The 21,132-nt window shown below is 33.5% G+C and overlaps 1 protein-coding gene and 1 long non-coding RNA gene across 2 annotated transcripts in view; both read left to right on the top strand.

The window, feature by feature from the left end:
- Sesn (Sestrin) overlaps positions 1-21,132 on the top strand; it is a 273,577-nt gene that overhangs the window by 203,410 nt on the left and 49,035 nt on the right. The gene's annotated exons all lie outside the window — the stretch shown is intronic.
- LOC143203978 (uncharacterized) lies at positions 17,384-20,905 on the top strand. The gene is made up of 3 exons (XR_013007476.1): positions 17,384-18,347; positions 18,406-19,837; positions 19,935-20,905. It is a non-coding gene; the product is annotated as an uncharacterized LOC143203978 (long non-coding RNA).

Below are 21,132 nucleotides of genomic sequence, written 5' to 3'. Positions count from 1 at the left end.
ACAAATCGACTAGAAACTGGCAATACACCTTAATAGCTCCAAATCTACCATCCATCCATCTCCATGGTAAGTTAAATTCGGTTAGAAAAAAACCAGAGCAGATCAGACTCACAATCAAAGTCAAGTGCTGGTTAGTTGGAAGATACTCCCAACTTGCACTAATATAAAATAGATTGGTGCATCAGTCAGTCATAAAGCCTATTTGATCTTATGGGGTGCAAATATGGAGTCATCCCAAGACATCAAATCGATTAGCGATCCAGCGTTTGCCAAATCAAAGTTCTTTGAATTATAACCGATTCTTATGAGTGCGAAAAACAAAGAACTTGAACGATGGCCTCAAAATCAAATGGATTTACATGTTTCGTTAAGTTATCCAAGGTTTTACCTTAAAACATGAAAGAAGGTTACAACAATAAGTCACAACAACGTGGAAGCATTACAGGCAATTGGACAAGGGATAGGAAATTATAAAGAAGAGATAATAATAAAATGTATATATATATATATATATATATATATATATATATATATATATATATATATATATATATATATAATCTTCATTTTCGGATATATTCACAAACATTTTCAATAACATAACATCGACCGAAATAAGTGGTAATCGAAATGGAAAAATGTTTGGTGAATACGGCTGGTATGGTAGGACTTTAGGTCCGTTTAAACGTTTTTGTGTCTCACTGATTTTGCACCATGTATTTGTTTTGAATTGGTTGCATAACGGCCGTTTTTCTGTCAATGATTCGTAAAAAGCATTTTACTCTCATAATAATTGAAAATTAAAAATATTTTAAATATTTTGATTTTGGTTAAGTAAATTACAGTTAATCCAACATTTAATTATATTTTGAACTTTAGTTTAGAAATTTTACGGCTTTAGTTCATGAGAAATTGAATGATGGTTAGTGATCACCTCTAAAATATGTACTAAAATCAATTGACAAACTAAAGGACACAATAAAGGTACTTACTTTTTAGTACTCGATTTTAACAGGATAGTTTTCAGTTATATTAAGAAATTAAGCCTTAAAATACAGAATGGAAATAATCAGTCTAAAGTTCTAAAATCAAAAACTCAACAAACACTGTCGAACAACCATCGTGTTCACCTGATATATCTCCAGTCCACTTCTTTCTCTTTCCTATATTCAAATTATTTTAAAATGGGACTATTGTGAGGGCGATATAATACGTTTACATAACATTTTGTGTGTTTTAAATACTTAACACTCGTTACGGGCTCTGTAGAGAGTATAATTAGAGACATAGTACGGAGTATGTACAGCGGCACGCAAGACTTTGTTTTGGGATCATGGATCATTTGGGATGGCTATATTAAGCTTGCTTGCAGTATCCCCTAGTTGGATACCATATGACCAAATAGCCTTCAGGATTGATTCGAATAGCAATACTTAGGATTTGTGCCTAATAAGTCAAAACATTTGATATAGTTGATATAATCTATTGATATACATTTGATATTTAGCATCCTTGACTTGGGGAAGTTGACAATTATTGATATTCACTGGTGGCCATGTTTTTCTACGCAGAGTGAATGTTACATGGGTAGATTTGGTTTCATTTGTTTAATACACCATGTCTTCAGCCACAGTTGTATTTTATCAATGTGTGTTTGGAGGTTATTTAATACTGTTATTGGATCTTCGTGAGATGCTAAGATAGCTGTATAGTCTGCATATTTTGCCACAGTAGTGATTTTTGTAGTAGGTAGTTCCGCTATATATAAGAAATACTTTATAGGGTTCACTATATTGTCTTACGGAACTCCTGAATTTATTGAATGTAAATCAGAGTTCATCGTCTTGTTGTATAATGGAATTTCTATCTGTTAGGTAAGATTTTAGTCAGTGAAAATGTGGAAATTATGTATAATCTCTCAAAAGCTTATAGACCTGTAGGAGGTGACATATCCTAATGATTATATATGGGAATATGTTTGGATAACATTTTGTGAGCGTTTGTAGCTTTGTATCTTGAAAACCATGTTACATTCGTAACTTTCTATAGATACTTGGTTCCGGAACACTATAAGTCCATCGCTTATCGTGTAATTGTTATTGTTTTGCCCTAGATATAAGCGAACACTTTATTACATAAAGACAAAGGCGTCGCGATAAAACGGCGAGGTTTATCGCTTTCTGTCAAAGCGCAGAAGACTAAACAGCCCGCTGCATGTCGACATCGCGGGCGATAACGAACGAACGTAATTAAAAACCGAAAGACGAGAAGAAATCGTACATTCTGGCTCATCATCTCGAAACAAAAACGCGCGACAGCGAAAATAATAAGATAAACTGTTGCCACCGAAATGAACGCTCGGCGCACAGCTCGGCTACACACACACGAAATTCGATTTGCATACATTAACATATTATCTTAGTTGAATTGATATTATTCTACCGACAAGTGTCGTAATAGTTATAAATATCGCATGTAAACATTATATTAATATTCAGCAACATGATTGCAACCGAGGGTATATAGGGACGGACAATCTGAAATCAGCATACACTGAGCAGAAGAAAAAATGTTCGTTTCTGAGCATGCGCGCCATATCGTTCTCTTTGTCTTCAAAAAATCCAAAGCATTACTGATACGCAGGGCAATATGCCAAGCCGAGAACTTCACTCCTTTACTTTTAAGAATGCAACGTTAAAAAATATTGTGAAACCACCATTGAATATGGTTGTGAAAGCAGCGAAACTGTAATATATATTAAAGGGGGCTGCCAGATGTTTGCATCTACCGAATATAAAGAGGGACTTGATTCAGTAGCCAAAATAAACCACCAAGGACTCGCTAATTAGCTGGTACTGCGCGAATCAGAGAACTGGTCTAAATCAGATAGTTTGGTTCTTTTGAGTCTGTTCCCTGTTCCATTCTTTGCAGAACATCCCCATAATTGAACTCCGTATGTCCATATAGGTTTCAGCGTTTGCTTATATATTAGTAATTTATTATGTACTGATAATTGCGATTTTCTTCCAATTAGCCACTACATTTTCCTATATTTCAATTCCAGTTCTTTTATTTTCTTCTTTATATGTTCCTTCCACCAAAGTTTTGCATCTAGATTAATTCCAAGATATTTAGCGTTGTTGCTGTTTGGAATGATAGTGTTATTTAATGTTATTGGTACTTGTACGGTCTGTTTATAGGTGAACTGCACATATACAGATTTACTTTCATTAAGTCTTACTTTTTAAGCTTGTGTCCAATTATTTATATTGTCACTTGCCTGTTGTAATTTTCTTGAGGCTTCTTCACTATTGTCTCCGACAGTTATAGTCGCAGTATCTTCAGCAAATGTAGCCATCGTAATATTCTCCATTTGTGGTATATCACAATTGCTGAGTAGATAAAGCATTGGATCCAGTACACTTCCTTATGGTACACCTGCTGTAACTTCTTTTATTAATAATGTACATAAAAATACTATATATAGTTTTACAATATTTATAACACATAGGTGGAGGAAAAGTCCCGAGCATAACAAAGAAAATGCGTTTTTATTTTGTTCAAAATTGGCTTTATTCATTAACATAATCTCCATCAAGAGCCACACAATCATTCCAGCGCCGCTCTAACATTTCAATAACACTGGCCTGTCAACAGTTGCTGTCCACTCAGATGACGATCGTTTTGATTCCAGAGTGAAGTGATGGATCCATGTTGCATCCACTGTCACAGATCGACGCAAACGTTCCGTTTTATTAAGTTTAAACATGGCCAAACACTGTTCAGAATCATCTACACGTGAGCAAATGCGGCACCCACTTTGAACAGAGCTTTCTCATACTCAAATGCTTATGTAATATGAAACCGACACATTCTTTTGATATCTTTACGATGTTATTACTAACCGATTGTTAGTACTAACTGAAAAAACGGTGAATGCAATAATCTATCGCCATCTATGCATTGGGCCCGGGACTTTTCAGCCAATGTATTATATAACAAATATTAAACATTTTTCATTTTTCATTAAAGGGGAATTTACAGAGTTTTCTTTTTTTTCTGTCATTAGATATATTGGCTCCTAAATAAGTTCCTTTTCACTGGAGATGTCAAATTGTCGATAATCACATTTTCATTTATATCAAATTGGTTTACCTAGGACATACTTTTCTTTTTTGTTAAGCAAAAACTTAACTATAGTTTTCGTCATCTCACAACGATGAATTGACATTACAGCAAATCGCACAATATTAAGTTTATTTACTCCTAATCGGAAACATCTGGTGTGGAAAAAATGGGGAAATGTATATTTTTGTCTTTGTCTCTTGGATTCATTAAGTAACTGAGTGTTTTTTAAAGATTCAGTGCAGAGTTGCTGTCAAAAATACAGTTATTATATTATTATTTATCAAATTGTTGTCCATTGTTCGTATAAATTCGACCATTTTTTGAAACTATATTTGAGATTATTTCTGGTGAATATGGCGAGTATGATAGGGAACGTTATCATGTTACAAGTTCGCTTTGTCACTATTTGTATCTGTTTTTACTGTTTATATTTCAATTTTTCATTAAACGCAACAAGCCCTTGATGGTTTTACTCAGTTTATTTGAGAACATCTACAAGAAACATCCAACAGCCTAATTTTTGTTTAGATTCTGTTTTTTTTTTCAGAAATTTTTTATATAAGAATCCATATAATTTTAAATAATTTTGTACGACTTGATTCTTGTTTTTTAATATTAATTACAAAAGTTAACAAAGCAATACCTGTACAAATATTTTAAACCGTATTTGATATCAGCCTTTTTATCATTAACCATTCTTTCAAAATATGAGATCGTTTATACATCTCAAGGAAATAGAGAAAATATAAAATATAAATGAATATAATATAGTTTAAAATATAATTAGATGCTTAATTTTTATATTACCGTTGATGTTGATTGCCGAAAATGGTTTCTTTGTAAAGACTTTTTTCTTCACTTATATCCTCCAAATTTTCATAAAAATGTCAAGATGGTTGTACAAGATGAGAATTTTAGGGCAATGAATGAACAGTTTGACAACTATCATCCAACCATACAATAATATTTTTAAGTTGTTTTTGCTATTGAAACATTAATATGTTATTTAGTCAGGAACATTAACTTATCTCCATTAACTTATCTCTCTATCTTATGTTTTGTGGTCCAACTGATTTTGGATGACCTTCGGCACTTTCGTTCCTAAGTGAAGAACTGCAGTCAAGACTAAATTCGTTATACCAAGATTTCATAGTATCCTAGAATGTAAAAGTCACTGTAAACAATATAAGTTATGTTCAAATGGCAAGAATTTCTGAAGAATGGTTATGCTTATAAAATAGATCAAATCTCCAATTGGCAATGTTTGATGGTCAAGGCTCAAAATATAAATAGCAAACCTTCTTTATATAAAATGTTACATTACCTTCTCTATCCGTTTATAGTAAATTATTTTTAGTTTTAAATAATGTTCAATTATGAAACTCTATAGCTTCTATATATAGTTCTAAATCATTTTTACCCATCAATTTTTACATCAATTTAAGAGTCATTAATGTTTAGTAAACATCACTTATCATAAAGGAAGCAAAAAAAGGGAAAAAATATAGACAGATAAAGGTTTTGTTGTAGGAAATTTCAAACCTTCTCCAATGATGGAGGTGCCCTGTCTGTGATATAAGTAATAAACATTTTTCAACACGCAATTGTTAATTTCCACACCAGGAAATTTGTCCCGACTATCGTCTGAATCTGAAAATATGTTTTTCTCGATCGCGTGATTCATTATGTTCGATACGTCAACAATTATGTACTTTCTTTGTTTTTACTGCCGTCATTATCTACAAAAGTAGCTATTAATTGTTCATAAACTTTGGTTGTTATCAAACTATTATTGGCTTGACCTTTGACTCTGGTTCTTTCTGTCCGTATATTGGGATTGCGTATCTGTGACAATTAATTTTACTGAGTTTTACACGATAGCCTTCTTCGGTATTGTTAAAAGTGACAATATATTTTCCTAAAATTGATATTATTTGTTATTGCATGTAATAAGTTTTCATTGTATGAAGAATGTAGATTAATTTCGGAGATTTTTATCAGAAATTGTTACTATTTTTCAAGCATGATATTATCAGGCTTTGAATCTAGGTCTCATCGATATTTTAAGAATCCAAGAGTCGATTTATTTTAGTGTTAAGTACTACTTATCATATTACTAGACATATGAGAGATTTGGAATCCAGTTGAATCAACCACCCTGTAAATATGTCACATATTTTGAGAAATATCGATCAGTTGTGTATGTTCTTAGTATATAGTACTTCGATAATTATTCGATCTTATCTATATCTTCGATATATATTCGATTCGAGCAAAACTTTATATCTAACATTGTCAATAATTCAATCACAAGTCACAATGAATAAAATCACGATAAAGGAAAATTTCTAATTGCATATACCTACTCTCCACTAACAACTCCATCAAGACGTCTCGAATCAAGCTATTTCACCATGGTCTCTTGGTTTAAAGTCGAGAATATTACCGAAAAAACGTTCGGATTTTACATAATTGCATATATAATGAGGAAGGAAGAGGTTGGCACTATATTAATTATACAAAACAGAAAATTTAAATAAATACGAATAATAGGAACGTTTGAATAAAATAACAGTAAGATATGAATATACACAGGAGGAAATTAAGTATAACGATGTGGATACCTTTATGGGTTCCATTCTAATTATGCTGAAATAATTAAATAAAAAAGAAACTGTTTAATTAACCAATATTATAATTAAGCTATTGTTTTGAGGCTATGAATGAAGCGTTCGGGTAACTAGAGAACACACGTCATCACCTGAAGATGCAATTGCCTCCCAGCTCTATCTTTGAGGTTTTTGACTATGACATCGCATTACGTCCCTTCTTTGAGAAATATTACAGTTCTTCTTTCAAGCGGCTCCAAACTCATCATATATTATTTTGTTAACAATAGATATTGAAGAATTATCACCTTAGGAATAATTTTTTTATTACTCTTTGTGATTCCACAATCTGCTCTATTGGCATTAAGTATTTCTTATGTCTATATTATATATACGTGGCATGTAGAAAATCACTTCATTAAGCAATCTTCTGTATAAAATATTATCTTAATTAATTAGTGAAGCCTCTTCAGACAAATAGTGGCATCTCGTTTTCATGGATATATCACTATATTCACTGATGGCTCTAAGAATGAGGGTGCGATTGGTGCCGCCCATACTTCCGTTCTGGGGGAGGAATGCTCCCGCCTTCCGCCATCCTTGGACGAGTGTCTTCACGGCCGAGTTGTACGCCATCCACAGAGCATTGTCCCAAATTTTGTCCACAACCTTGGAAGGCCCTGTTGTCATAATTTCTGATTCAATGAGCTCTATCAAGGGCATCCAGTCTGGACTGAACCACCACCCACTGATCGGTCAAATAAGGGACATCCACGCGTCTCTCCAGCGAAGGGGGTTGGAGGGTAAATATCTTTGGGTTCCCTCCCACATTGGAATTCAGGGGAACGAGAGGGCAGACTTTCTAGCGGGTAATATGATCAACCCTTTAACAAATAGTAAACTCTTTTGTAGAAGGGATGGGCAATCTAGACTAAAATCCATATATAATCATCTCGATCAATTGGGATGGGATCTGCTACTCAAACACAACAAGCTATGGGAGGTTAAGCAACTTTTCACCAGTCCCCCTGCCATTCCATCACTAGCAGAGCTAATCAGAATCTTCTCTGTCGCCTTCGCATTGGACACAGTAGGCTCACTCATGAGCACTTGTTGTTGGATCAGGATCCTCCTAATTGCGCCTTCTGCCAGTCCCCTTAGAGCATCCGCCACATCCTCTTGGACTGCCGCCCACTTGAGCATCTGCGTTTGAACCTTGGAATGCCGAGATCCCTTGCCTATCACTATTATTAATTGATTGATCACTATTATTAATTTTCTAACTATGTCTCGCCTAATTGACCGGCTATGATCTCTGGAACTGTTTATTTTCTTTTTTCTTTTATTGGTTTAGAATGTTAATTATAATTTTGTCATGTCTTATATTAAAATTGTTAATTTAAAACTATATCTTAAGTTGTACGCCCTAAATAGCCCCTGAGGTTGACGGGCTTGTGATTAAATAAATAAATATATAATAATTAGTCTTATTATGAAGCTTATTCTAAAGTCTACATATGTCCAGTAATCAGATCAGGTGGTGTTAAACGTTCTAGTCTACGCACTTCACTATCACGTCGCATATTTAGCTGATTAGCGAGTACATTGGGATGTTATAGGTTCTAGAGGAATATCGCGTTGTATCACTTTATTTGAAATATGGTACGGAGCATCAACAATGGCACGCAACACCTTATTTTGGAACCAATGAATGATTAATATATTAGATTTGCTAGCGCTACCCCATAGTTGGATTCCATATGCCCAAATAGGCTTGAGTATAGACTCATACAGCAATACCTTATTATCTAATGATAACTTGGATTTGCGCCCGATGAGCCAATACATTTGATATAATTTAAGTCCAAGTTGTTTCCGTTTAGAGAGTATGTGCTTCTTCCAGGTTGGGCGTCGATCTAAGTGCATACCAAGATATTTAACATGCTCTGCTTGGGGGAGGGAATAATTGAGATAAAATATTTGTCTAATTGCAACTATAAAGATGTAAAAATGCTCAAAGTATTCATTCCGTTCCCCATTATTAATTATTTTTGTAATATTAGGACTGTCTATATTCCGGGATTATATTAATGTGGTGAAGGCATCTCAACAATGGATATCACAGGAAGTCTGTAAATATTAACTAACGCATTTTATTCTGAGCGCTTATAGTTTTTAATTACTGTTGTACATAAAAAACAGTAACAACTGGGTTGATGAAACCATTTGTAAAGAGTCTCTAGCAGTAACCATATCTATAAAAGTGCAATATGTACTTGGTTCGTTATATCGTCCATCAGAAACAATCAATTCTTATACTAGATAAGCAGATGCATTATTCTTCAGCAGAGGAATGCTCGATTCCATGTTTCAAAACCGATGAAAACATACTTGGAATCATTAAAATAAGTGGTACCCCACCCGCCATATTCTCCAGACCTTGCTCCTTCTGATAAATATTTGTTTAATTGTCGATGTTAATTATCGTGACCTTTCTAGGCAGCGCTTCACTTACCAAAAAGTGGGTCGATTCGTGGATTTCGAGAAGGAATCCATAAATTGCCTAGAAGATAGGAAGAAGTAGCGGTCATCGATGGACAATTCTTTGAATAATATAAATTGTATCGATTTTTCACAATAAAACTTCAAATTAAAAAAAATCCTTAATAAATGGTAATAAATGATGGTGAAGACCTTAAGAATAATAGAGATAAAATAATAAATTGCAGTTGTAAAAATATTGGAATACTCCCTCCATTCATCATAATAGTCAATATCGGTCATAGTTTTTCGGGACGAGTCATTTTGGCAATGCCGGGTTATCTTTTATATTTCGGGATTGTGTTAAGATGGCGAAGGCGTCTAAGCTTTGTTATCATATCAAGCTGTATATGAAAAACTAGTTGAAAAACAAAGAACCTTTACATTACGCATTTTATCGGGTACGTTTATAGTTTCGTCGGCTGCTGTACACACATGAAAAAAAAAAACGAGACAGAACCGGCCGGTTTTCTATGACACAGAATCGGCGACGGAACCTCAACTTTAAGGAAACCATTCTCGAAACCCGTCCAACTAGTTGTGTGAATTAACGAAAAGACATTAAAAAAATAAAATACGCTGCTCCGTCCGCATTAATTAGTAAGCGAGAGCCATCGACAGACAAACACACACACATACACACGCACACATGCCGTCGTGGCCGTTATCATTTAAGCAAATAATCCGGTACATAATAATTGCTCGAATATTATTAATAAAACGATTTGTTATTGTGTTCCCGATAAGTGCGGATGAACCTACGTTCATTCCGACGCCATTATCGCGATCCTAATCTGCGATACAAATCGTATCGGGACCAAAAATAACAGGAGAATTAAGACCAGTTTACGGAGTATGAGGCTCGGCCGGTATTAACCATGTTTTTTCCATCGAAAAAACGAAGGTCGTTCGTTTTTAATGATAACGGAGATGGCATTATGGCGAAAATAGACAAACGACCGAAATATGTCGCGATATTACGTAAAAATAATGTATAAATCGTAAAAATGCCATAAAGCTTTCCGTGTAATTGGTTAAACGGGAACCCACGCGGTTTATTTTTATTGTGTTTTCACTGTTATCGCAATTATTACGGTTATTATCGTAAAATGTGGTTAAATAGTGGGTGTTAATTAATTAATGGTGATTAGCAAATATTGAGAACTCACTGCTACGGAAGTGTGTTAGTTTGGGGTTTATCGACCCCCCGAAAGCGATTTGACAAGGCATTAAAGGAAAAACTTCAAATATCCAATCGTCAGTCAATCAGTTCAGAACAGTGTTGAACCTTATTTTGAAATATTTATAGTTTTCATAGACAAATGTTTAAGAAAATGTTAAAAAATGACGAAGAAATACAAAAATTAATCGTTTTTTTTTTCATTTTAAAAAGGCATTTATTGAGAAAAATTAGTACAACATATATTTATTTATTTATATATTATAGACCCATCAGCCTCCGGGATTATTTAGGGTCTATTTACAGACATACAATATACAACACATTTACAGTATCAGTTATCAGTGAAAGTATACAATGTTATTACAAGTATGTTGCAAGATGACAATTAAAATATGAAAGAGCATACAGATGCATAAATGCTACAGTATAATGGTCGCACAACTCATGACAGTGACAGAATCACTATTATATTTCTAGTAGTAGTCCTGTTACGGCTAGAAAATTAAACAGCTTGTCCAGGCTAAGACATTGGTCCATCGTCTCTCCCAAGTTAACCAACCGTCTTTGCGAGTTGAATCTTCGGCATTCGATTAGTATGTGGTAAACAGTGAAGAACCACATTCGACGCACAGTGGTGGACTTCTTTCCTTAATAAAAAACTCATGGGTTAGTTTACAGTTGACGAATTCTGAGAGGCGAGAATAAGCTTAAGTTGCGCCTGCTAATGTCAGTGGTGTTAAGGCACCGATAATACTCTTTTTAACCTCCCAAAGCTTGTTGTTTTCTGTTAGATCCCATCTGAGTTGGTCTAGATGTCTAAAGATGGTGTTTCATATATCTACTCCAGAAAAGGAAATTTACAGTAAGTGATCCATCCCTCTTTTTGGCTAAGTAATCAGCTCTTTCATTTTCGATGATCCTTGAGTAAGAAGGGAACCACAAAAATGTGATAGTTTTGCCGCGCCTTTACAATTTAGAGGTTAGTTTACGGATAAGCACTCCTAGCGGGTGTAGAGGTAGATATAGTTGAAGGCAGTTTAGGGAGCTCATTCGCATCTTGTATTGAGATGAGGGCCTTATACATGGCAAACAGTTCAGCCGTCAATACACTGGATGACACGGAGAGCCTGAAGTGTCCTTCCGACATCACCGATGCAAATGCTGCCCCCACGTAGTCATTGCTCTTGGAACCGTCCGAGAATATGAAAAGGTGTTCAGGATATTCTCAGTTTTATATTGATTGAATTGTAGTTCTAATATTGCCAGAGTCAGAACTATCCCTTGATAGACTCGCCATGGAGAGATCGACAGTCACCTCCGACAGCCGCCGACAGCGATGAGCGACTACAAACTGCATGGAATCTATGGCAAGAGCCTCTGTGTTACTCTCTAGGGGGACAACATACACTAATCAAAATAACATCTTTCAATTGGCATTGACGTACATCTGTTACGTAACAGAATCATTCGGTTTTAACTTTTAGTAGACTACACCAAGTCATTAAAATTCCCATATTTATTTGGGTAGTAAACTAACCATATTATTTAAGTTGTTTCTCTTTGAAAAAGAAATCGCCATAATACGATTAGAATGATTAACATTTTAGGATAATTAGTGGAATAGAAGAACTAGAACTTTACTTTTTTTTCTCCACTAAATAACTTAATATAATATAAACATATGGCATCCAATTATGTATATTTATATATGTTTGATGTATTTCCTTCGTATTTTTTTTCACTCCACTTTTGAACTATAAATGTACCTTGTAACATATTCCCATAGTGTTTTTAATAATCTCTGTGAACAATGACAGTAACAATGATACATACAAATTTAACATACCCTACCAAACAGTGTAAAACAACATCTATTTATATTTTACTTTCTCTATCATTACGTGAATATATTCTAATTTTTATATTTTAATTTTAATCGTCTTTCAATGAATTTTATATAGTAAAATATAATGGTATTAATATATATTCATAAACTCAATTTGTGGTCTCAGCTTCGCTATAACTTATATACTTATACTAAGTTAATTCAAAAAAATTTAAAAAACACAATGTAATATCACAGTTATGATATTCACAGCATCAACAATACCTCGCAGTACATTGTTTTGGTATATTTGTAAGACATTTCTATTGCTTTGCCTGGTACAACCCCAAAGTTGAACAACATAAGCCCACACTGGCTTCAGGACTTGTCGATAAAGGAAAAGCTTATTATAAACTGACAGGGCTGAATATCTACCTAATAACCAGTACATTTTTTTTATACTACAGCTTGAGTTCTTGTGGCTTCTATCTGAATATATATAGTTATAAAATCCGAAGTTCCGAAGGACAAAAGTTAGTTTTATGGTTGAGTTTTATGAACTAATGTTTTTGACCAACAATTTCATAAGCAAATGAGGATCGTTTCTTGCGCGTTTTTTTTGATTCAAAAAACAATATGGAACACAACGAACACCCAGTCTCTCAGTGTGAGGTCGAGATTGATAATCTCGCGTATCATTTTTTGTTATTTCTCCAATGACGATATTACGTAAGCCGAGTGACACTCGAAAAATAAGGACGTTCCTAAAGTCAAAGGTAAGCGTGTAATCAGGAAAAAAACAAAATCGAGACGATGTAAACTATGTTATTGTCGCGGCGCGGAACTCGCCCCAGTAAATAAGATCGCTGATAAGATTTGATAGAGGAGCAATAAAGATGTTCCTCTCTCTGTCTCCTCCGAACGTTTTTCCAAGGACAAGTAGACGGTTGCCCGAAATAACCGATAAACAACTCGCATTTGTGTTACTAAGAGACAATTTGGAAGCGGCATAGGCTAATAGATAATGAATTGTGCTTCGTGGATTTTTTTATCTCGAGCGCCTGAAAAAGTAATCCGCGTTTTTAACGTTCCTGTGCTAGCGATAGAAGGAATACTTCGTCCATTCGTTTGAATAGTCAATATCTATTATAGTTTTAATACTAGGGTTGTTTTTTATATTTCGGGATTGAGTTAAAATGGTGAAGGCGTCTTGGAAACGATGTATAACATAGGAAGAATATACATATTAAATGAAGGACTAATAGGAGTCGAAACTGTTCATATTAACCTTTGTTAATAAATCCTAAATGGAATTATTTGATAGAAAGAACGGAAAATTATATTCTAAACTGACATCTTTCACATCTGCAGATCAAAAATTCTTTTTTCTTTCATATTTTCGCTTCAATAAAGGATTTATTCAGAGAAGTTACAATACAAGTATAGTGTAGTGTATTTTGATATTTAGTTTTAAAGGTTCAGTATATTTTGATACTTAATTGTAAGGGTTTCTCGTCTTGTAAGGGCACCCCTAGGTTAGATTGTTTAACAGTTTAACATTGATACTTCGCATTTTCAGCAGTAGATATCGCTGATCAAAATACATGAAAACTCCTAATATAAATCCCACCACAGTAGTGAGTTTCTGGTAATTCTACAAAATATTCCTGTCCAAAAACTGTGATATCAAGATAGAGTCATAGGGAGTTAAACCTGGCCAATATTTATTTATCCGCCTGCCTTGGATATTCTTCTTTATTTTTTCATCTATTGTTTTGTACCATCCTTTATTTCTCTTTGCGTATAATTTAGTTTTAATAGTTTACTCTTGTAACTAATTGTGTTCTGTTTTACTGATATTTTCGTGAATTTTCTAAAGGAAAATATATAAAAGAACTAATTGGCTTAATATACCATGAGTAGATCAAGCTTCTGATCAGTTTTCATTTTTAACTGTTGGTTGAAGGGTCTTCAGGGGAGCAAACTCGTCAAGAAATGTCAGACTTGTGAAAGGGAGACTCTTACAAGGCTACTAATTTTTGCCAAAATCTCAATAAAAAGCATGGAACAATCAGTGCCAAACAAAACCCGAATTACCACTTGGAGACACTCGTTTGTAGTCTATGGTTGATAGAAACAAATAGAAGAAGACAATACAATACGTGCAAATAAATAATTTATTTTTCTTAACAGAGTACAAAGAAAAATTGCTAAGATTCCTTGAAAATATAAAATAACATAAACAACAACACAGAAAATATATTATTAGGAATTATATAACTTACACAGAATACCGTTGCGATTTCTCGGAATTTCAGGTACCCATATATCATTACATCTCTGTCAATATTGAATATTAATTGTATACCCGGCACACGGCTCAGTAAAAATCAAACAAGTCTACCTTAAAAATAAACTACGAAGTCCCGATACTGATAAACACAAAAGTCTACGTGCGGGCGACAGTAGTCGTATATTTTTGGTCAAACAGAAAAAAACAATTCACGAGAGTCAAGCCAAAATTATTGTGAACTAAAGTTAATTAAAAAGTTACTTAAAAAAAATTTAAAAATTATTATTGAAATAAATCTTAATAAAACTTATAACATAACATTTTTAAAATATATCATAAAACTATCTAAAACTATATAAACTCAAAATAGTATACTAAGTAGCTAATAGCTAAAATAAATAGCAAATTTAAATTTACTTAATATAAGAATTACATAAGTGATAAGAAAATCTCCTTTTCTTTTTTATATAGATTTATATATATATATATATATATATATATATATATATATATATATATATATATATATATATATATATCCATATGATGAACAGGGCAATTGATACGTATTTATTTCGTATTTTACGTAGCCATGCAATATTTTTCGTTTTTTTTTACATTAGTAATCCTATTTTTTTATCCACTAGAATAAGCAACACCTAATTATTATTTTTTCTTATTACATTGCCTTGTTCAAGATGTTGTACATAATTAATCGTTTAAAAAAGTTTACCTTTTACTGGCATAATATCTGAATGAGAATGTCTGTTTAATTTGGGTTTGACATTCTTTTGCCAATAAATAAAAAACTCTAGTGATAGCTTGGCACACTAACGAATCAATAATATAATAATTCTTGGTTACAATATTACCACATATATACTGAGTTCTTAGTATTTTTTGTGTTATACTGTCAGGTTCTTGTCTACATGAAATCGAAGGCCAACATTCGTCGTCGCCTTGAAAGGGATCTCTGGAGAAATACGTGTTATAATTTTCTACGTGTCTTCAAACCTCTCCATTAACTTCCTTTGAAAATAAATATTATTTTTGTAGTTCTAATTATTTTTGGAGATTCTAATGCTAAATGAGCAATATTGGACATGATCACATATTTTATATATTTATATTTGTATATTATAAACCCATCAGCCTCCAGGATTATTGAGGGTCTATTAGTGATATCCAATATACAACACATTTACAGTATCAGTTGTCAGTTAAAGTATACAATATTATTACACATTTGTTGCAGGATGACAAGTAAAATACATAAGGATACACAGTGACAGTGATAAAGATACAAGATACAAAGATACATAGATGCACACTATTGTATTTCTACTAGTAGTCCTGTTACGGTTTGAAAATTAATCCGTCCAAGCTAAGACAATGGTCAATCGTCTCTCCCAGGTTCACTAACCGTCTTTTTGAGTTGTATCTTCGGCATTCGATTAGTATGTGTTTAGTTGACAATGAGGAACCACAATCGACGCACAGTGGTGGACTTTTTTCACCTCCCAAAGCTTGTTGTTTTCTGTTAGGGGATCTTACTGTTTTCTGAGTTTTCTTGTTTTCTAATTGTTTTCTGATGGGAATCTGAGTTGGTCTATATGTCTAAATCTATATTTCCAATCATCCGAGAGTAAGAAGGGAGCAACATAAAATAAAGGTAATAGTTTTGCCGCTCCTTTCCAATTTAGAGGTTAGTTCACGGATAAGCACTGATAAGAACTCATTCATTCGAAGGCTAATCGTTTGTCTTACACGTCTTGTATTGAGGTGAGTGCTCTATACATGGCAAACAGTTCAGTCGTCAATGCGCTCGATGAAACGGGGAACCTGAAGTGTCCTTCCGACATCACCGATGTAAATGCTGCCACCACATATTTATTGCTCTTGTAACCATCAGTTCAGGATATTTCTCAGTTTGGGTGCTGATATTGTTAGAGCCAGAATTATCCTTTAGTAGACTCCTCATGGAGAGACATGATCACATATTATATATTTCAACTCAATTATCCATGTAAAAAATTTACTATTAAAATTACAACTAGGGCTTCAACATTAATTAAACAATACTCTTCCACATTTGGGTCAATAATAATAATCTGGTCTGAAATGCAAAGAACAAACCTTCCTCTCTGGAAGTTTGATGCAGGAGATCATAAAAGGTTCCTTGAAGTTTATCATTATTTACCTTTAATAATCATTTTTACACTGGAACACATGCAATGCTTTGTATTTATACTACCCTTGTCTTAAAACGGAAACTATAAAAAAATTGCAATAAAAATAATAGTTAAAACTGTGAACCGGAGAATTCTAGATTTTCGCGTTTCAAATAAATTATTTTCTGATATTTAGTTACCATACAAATACATATCTCGTCGTCTATATATGTTTTCCGCATATTTCGTTATCGTTTTCGTTACATATTTCCAATTGTTGCAATGTAGTAAAATTTATTTTAGACTACCAAACCATTCCGGCTATGTGCAGTTAAAAATAAATAATAATATTGTTTACTGCCCGAACAATTATACTATTTATTGAGTTAAAAGTGACTGGGGTTTACTAAAAACATTTGAAGTCTGTAGTGCTAAATATTCGACGCCATCTTTTATAATAACGTAAGTACTCTAAATGAGATATCATGTATAACTACCTTAAAGTAAACTTGTAATATTTGGATGAAAAATTCTTGTCAAAACGAATCCGTATACAGACCTGATCACACATATTGAAATTCACTGAAATCATTAAATTATGAATTGCTTCAACATCAAGCTTATTGGCTAGATTTAGCTCCCTATGGTATATAAAAAATAGTTACAAATATACCCGATGTGATTTAGTACACAGTAGCCCCCTATGTAAATCCTTTAAAATTAATATATCTTTATTTTTATATATAACACATGGACTGAAAAGTAAGTCCTAGGTATAACGCATAGATGGCACTAGTTTTATTGTATTCCCCGCTTTTTCAGTTATTACTAACCTTCAAAAGGAAGGTGTTAAAATTTCATTATATTCTGCTCGTAGATATTGTGAGTTATTTTGCTAAAAGTGACACTACTTTTGTTTTGTTCAAAAAAATGGATCAAAAATAATTTCGTGTCTTAATTTAACACTGCTTCTTAAAGGTAAAAAGACTGTTCACGAGAAGCAATGACTTAAAAAGTGTTATAAGGACTCGCCTCCATAAGGAATAACAATAAAACGTTGGTTTGCTGACTCCAAACGTGGGCGTAGAGACACCGATGATGCAGAACGCAGTTGACGTCCAAATGAAGTGAAGTTGCGTGAGTTAGCTAACATCCTAATGATATCAAAAGATCGTGTTGGTTTTATATTACATGAGCATTTGACTATGAGGAAGCTCTATTCAAAATGGTTGCCGCGTTTGACGAAAAAACAAGAACGTGTCGATGATTCTGAGCAATGTTTGGCCATGTTTTAAACGTAACAAATGGGAATATTTCCGTAGATATGTTAGAATGGATGAAACATGGATCCATCACTTCACTTCGGAATCAAGACTATCGTCATCTGAGTGGATAATAACTGATGACAGGCCTATTTTGAAGGAAAAGATAAGTCGTTCTAAAAAGTGGTATTAAAATGTTAGAGCAAAACTGCGATTATGTGGCTCTTGACACAGATTACGTTGATGAATAAAACCAATTTTGAACAAAAATAAAACAGCATTTTCTTTGTTACACCCCGGACTTTTCAGCCCATGGTGTTATGTCTCTTCTGTTCGTGTGTATGTGATAGAACTCCTAAACGATTGGACCGATTTTGATGACATTTTGTTAAGTGTGTTTATGTGGATTGGAGAATGATTTAGATTGACACCGGACCCGGTAAGTGGTGCTGTGATAGAGTTCCAGGATTTGTTTTATATTTTAAATGTTTTTCAATTATAATAACATGTCACAACAAAATCAATAATTAGATGTTGTTTTAATCATATTATAGTACGTGTACTATAGTCTAAATAAATTATTTCATCTAAACAAGAAGCCAATGTTCGGACAGGACAATGTATGTTCGGTCCGCTAGTAGTTATATAATTTTCAACAAGAAATATTTTGTTTATTAATCTCTCTCTCTCTCTCAGAGCCATTTAAAAAAACGATATATGACGAATTTAAATTAGCCGTCGCCTTCCCTATCCGACGGATCATCAATATTCATGTGAAAATATCGAAAAACTGCGCGCGGTCACCAGAACCGAACGAATTGGTAATCTCCTTTGCTTGAAGAACGATGCGATATGGAAAAGATCGAAGCATCAAGGCGATACCCGATTAATATGCGAATCCAATGAGGTCAGAATCGTTAAAAACGAGACAGCCTAAGTTATAATAGTGGCTGTTATTAATATGTTATTAGCAAGACGGTGGGGTCCTACTTATAATGATATTCTGTCTGGCTTGATTTAATTTACGACTAGAAACGCCCATATACACTCACGCGTTGTGTTATGTATACGTTTCGATATGTGTAAGGATGGAAACACGATTTTTCTGTGGTTAAGGAACTCTATTTCAGGAGAAAGAAGTGACAACGAGAGTTTCTATATATTAGGTGCTTGTATGAGTTTTATGTAAGTATCACTGTATTAACACAAGCAAAGTGTCAAATTCAATGGTTTTGACATTTTTCTTAGTTTTCCTTTACTACTATTTATTCAGCATATACAGACGCTAATCAGGAAACGGCCAAAATTGTATTTTCGACAATAAATGTGCTGTTTGATTTGAACAAATCTGCTGCTCGAGCTCATCAAACACTTTTAGAAAAGTATGGTGATGCATATCCCAATTATCGGTTTTGCTTTCAACGATTTACAGTGACGATTTTGATGTCACTAAACATTTGAAGAATGAATCGCAAGATTTATTCAACAAAAACCCAGCTCAAGCACTCAAAGAACTTTTAAACACTTTAGAAGTTGTTGAATTATCAAGAGAAAATGGCTACCACACGAAATAACCGAGAATTCCATTTCGAAACATTTCAACGTCACAATTTCATTGATTCTCAGCCAAAAAAGAAGAATTGTTGTTTGGAGTACGATCCCATATAGGTATCGAAGAATTCATGTCGTTTGCTAAACCCGAATGAAACTATTCTACCAATATCAATTGAATAAACTGAACAACTTTTGTTGCAAAATAAACCATCTATAAAGTGTTATGTGGGTTAACAATAAATATAACAGAAAGTTAAACTAGGGAAATCGAGTTATATTTACCTAGACACCTCGGATAAGCCTGCAAGACATTAAGTATTTTGAGCCACTACAGACACACCTAAAAAAGAAGTCAGAAAAAGTACAAGTAACGGTTAACAAAATCTACAAATGGACTAAACACTGGAAAATACAGATTAATAGCACCGAATCTGTCCATGTTAATTTTGCGTTGCGGCGAAATAACAAAAACCTAATTATATCACTTGACAGATGCCCGATTGCTCAAGCAGAATCAGCTAAATACCTCGGAATACATCTCGATGGTAGGTTAAATTGGAAACATCATATTAGACAAAAACCAAAACAGATTAGACTCAAAGTCAAGCAACTGCATTCGTTAGTCGGAAGATACTTTCAACTTGATCTAAAATCAAAGAGATTTCATCAGCCAATTTGGACCTATGGTACAAATATGGGGTTGCACTATAACATTAAACCAACTAGTAATCCAGCACACACTAAAACTTAAAATAAGGTTGATAAGTCAGAGCAACGTGGAAGCAATAAGGCTACTGGACAACACTCAGGAATTTAGGAAACTGAAGCGAATCAAACCACACGAACTTACTCTGTATAAGTGTATTCTCAACTTTAGCTTAAGTGGATTAGTTTCATTTTAATTTACGAAATACATACTGATGTATTAATCCCGTACTCGCTTGGCTTGTGTATTAATGCAAGTACAATAGAACAGTAATATAGTAATAAATTAACTGGTAAATTAATATTGTACTAAGCAAATTTAATGCAAGATGTAATTAATAAAAAAATAATAATAATAAAAAATATGTCATATTTCGTATCTCATATTTTAAATACATGTATAAATACACAAAAGATGTATTTTACACAAATTTGAATGACTGTTACTCATGTACAAATTAAACATCATAAATTTAATGAAGTACGGTTGAATTTCGATTACTAGTTGAATTTATTGGAGGAACTACTCCTTCTACATCAGTACGCCGAAGTTATTTTCGAAAACCGAAAAAAATACGACATATCAAAAAAAAGATCGAAAATACTGTTACATCAGTACGTCGGATCCGAAAAATAAGCCTATAAATCTGCTAAAAATGAAACGATTAACAGTCTCTGGGTGATAATATCTATTTTTAATTCTATCGCGGACACGCATACACACACAAACAGGCGCTCGCGCACGCATTTATATCGGTCGAAAGAAAAATAAAATTTATCTCGAATCAGTAACGAGGGCAAATTAGAAGTGCGCACTCTATAGGATTGGTTTTTTGAAAGATCCATACTGCTCGTCGTCAC

The sequence above is a fragment of the Rhynchophorus ferrugineus genome, unplaced genomic scaffold (genome assembly GCF_030347505.1).
Source record: "Rhynchophorus ferrugineus isolate W39M unplaced genomic scaffold, kcgeb_rfMv2 rfM10, whole genome shotgun sequence".
Taxonomy (NCBI): Eukaryota; Metazoa; Arthropoda; class Insecta; order Coleoptera; family Curculionidae; genus Rhynchophorus; species Rhynchophorus ferrugineus.
This window is presented reverse-complemented; position numbering and strand designations above follow the sequence as displayed.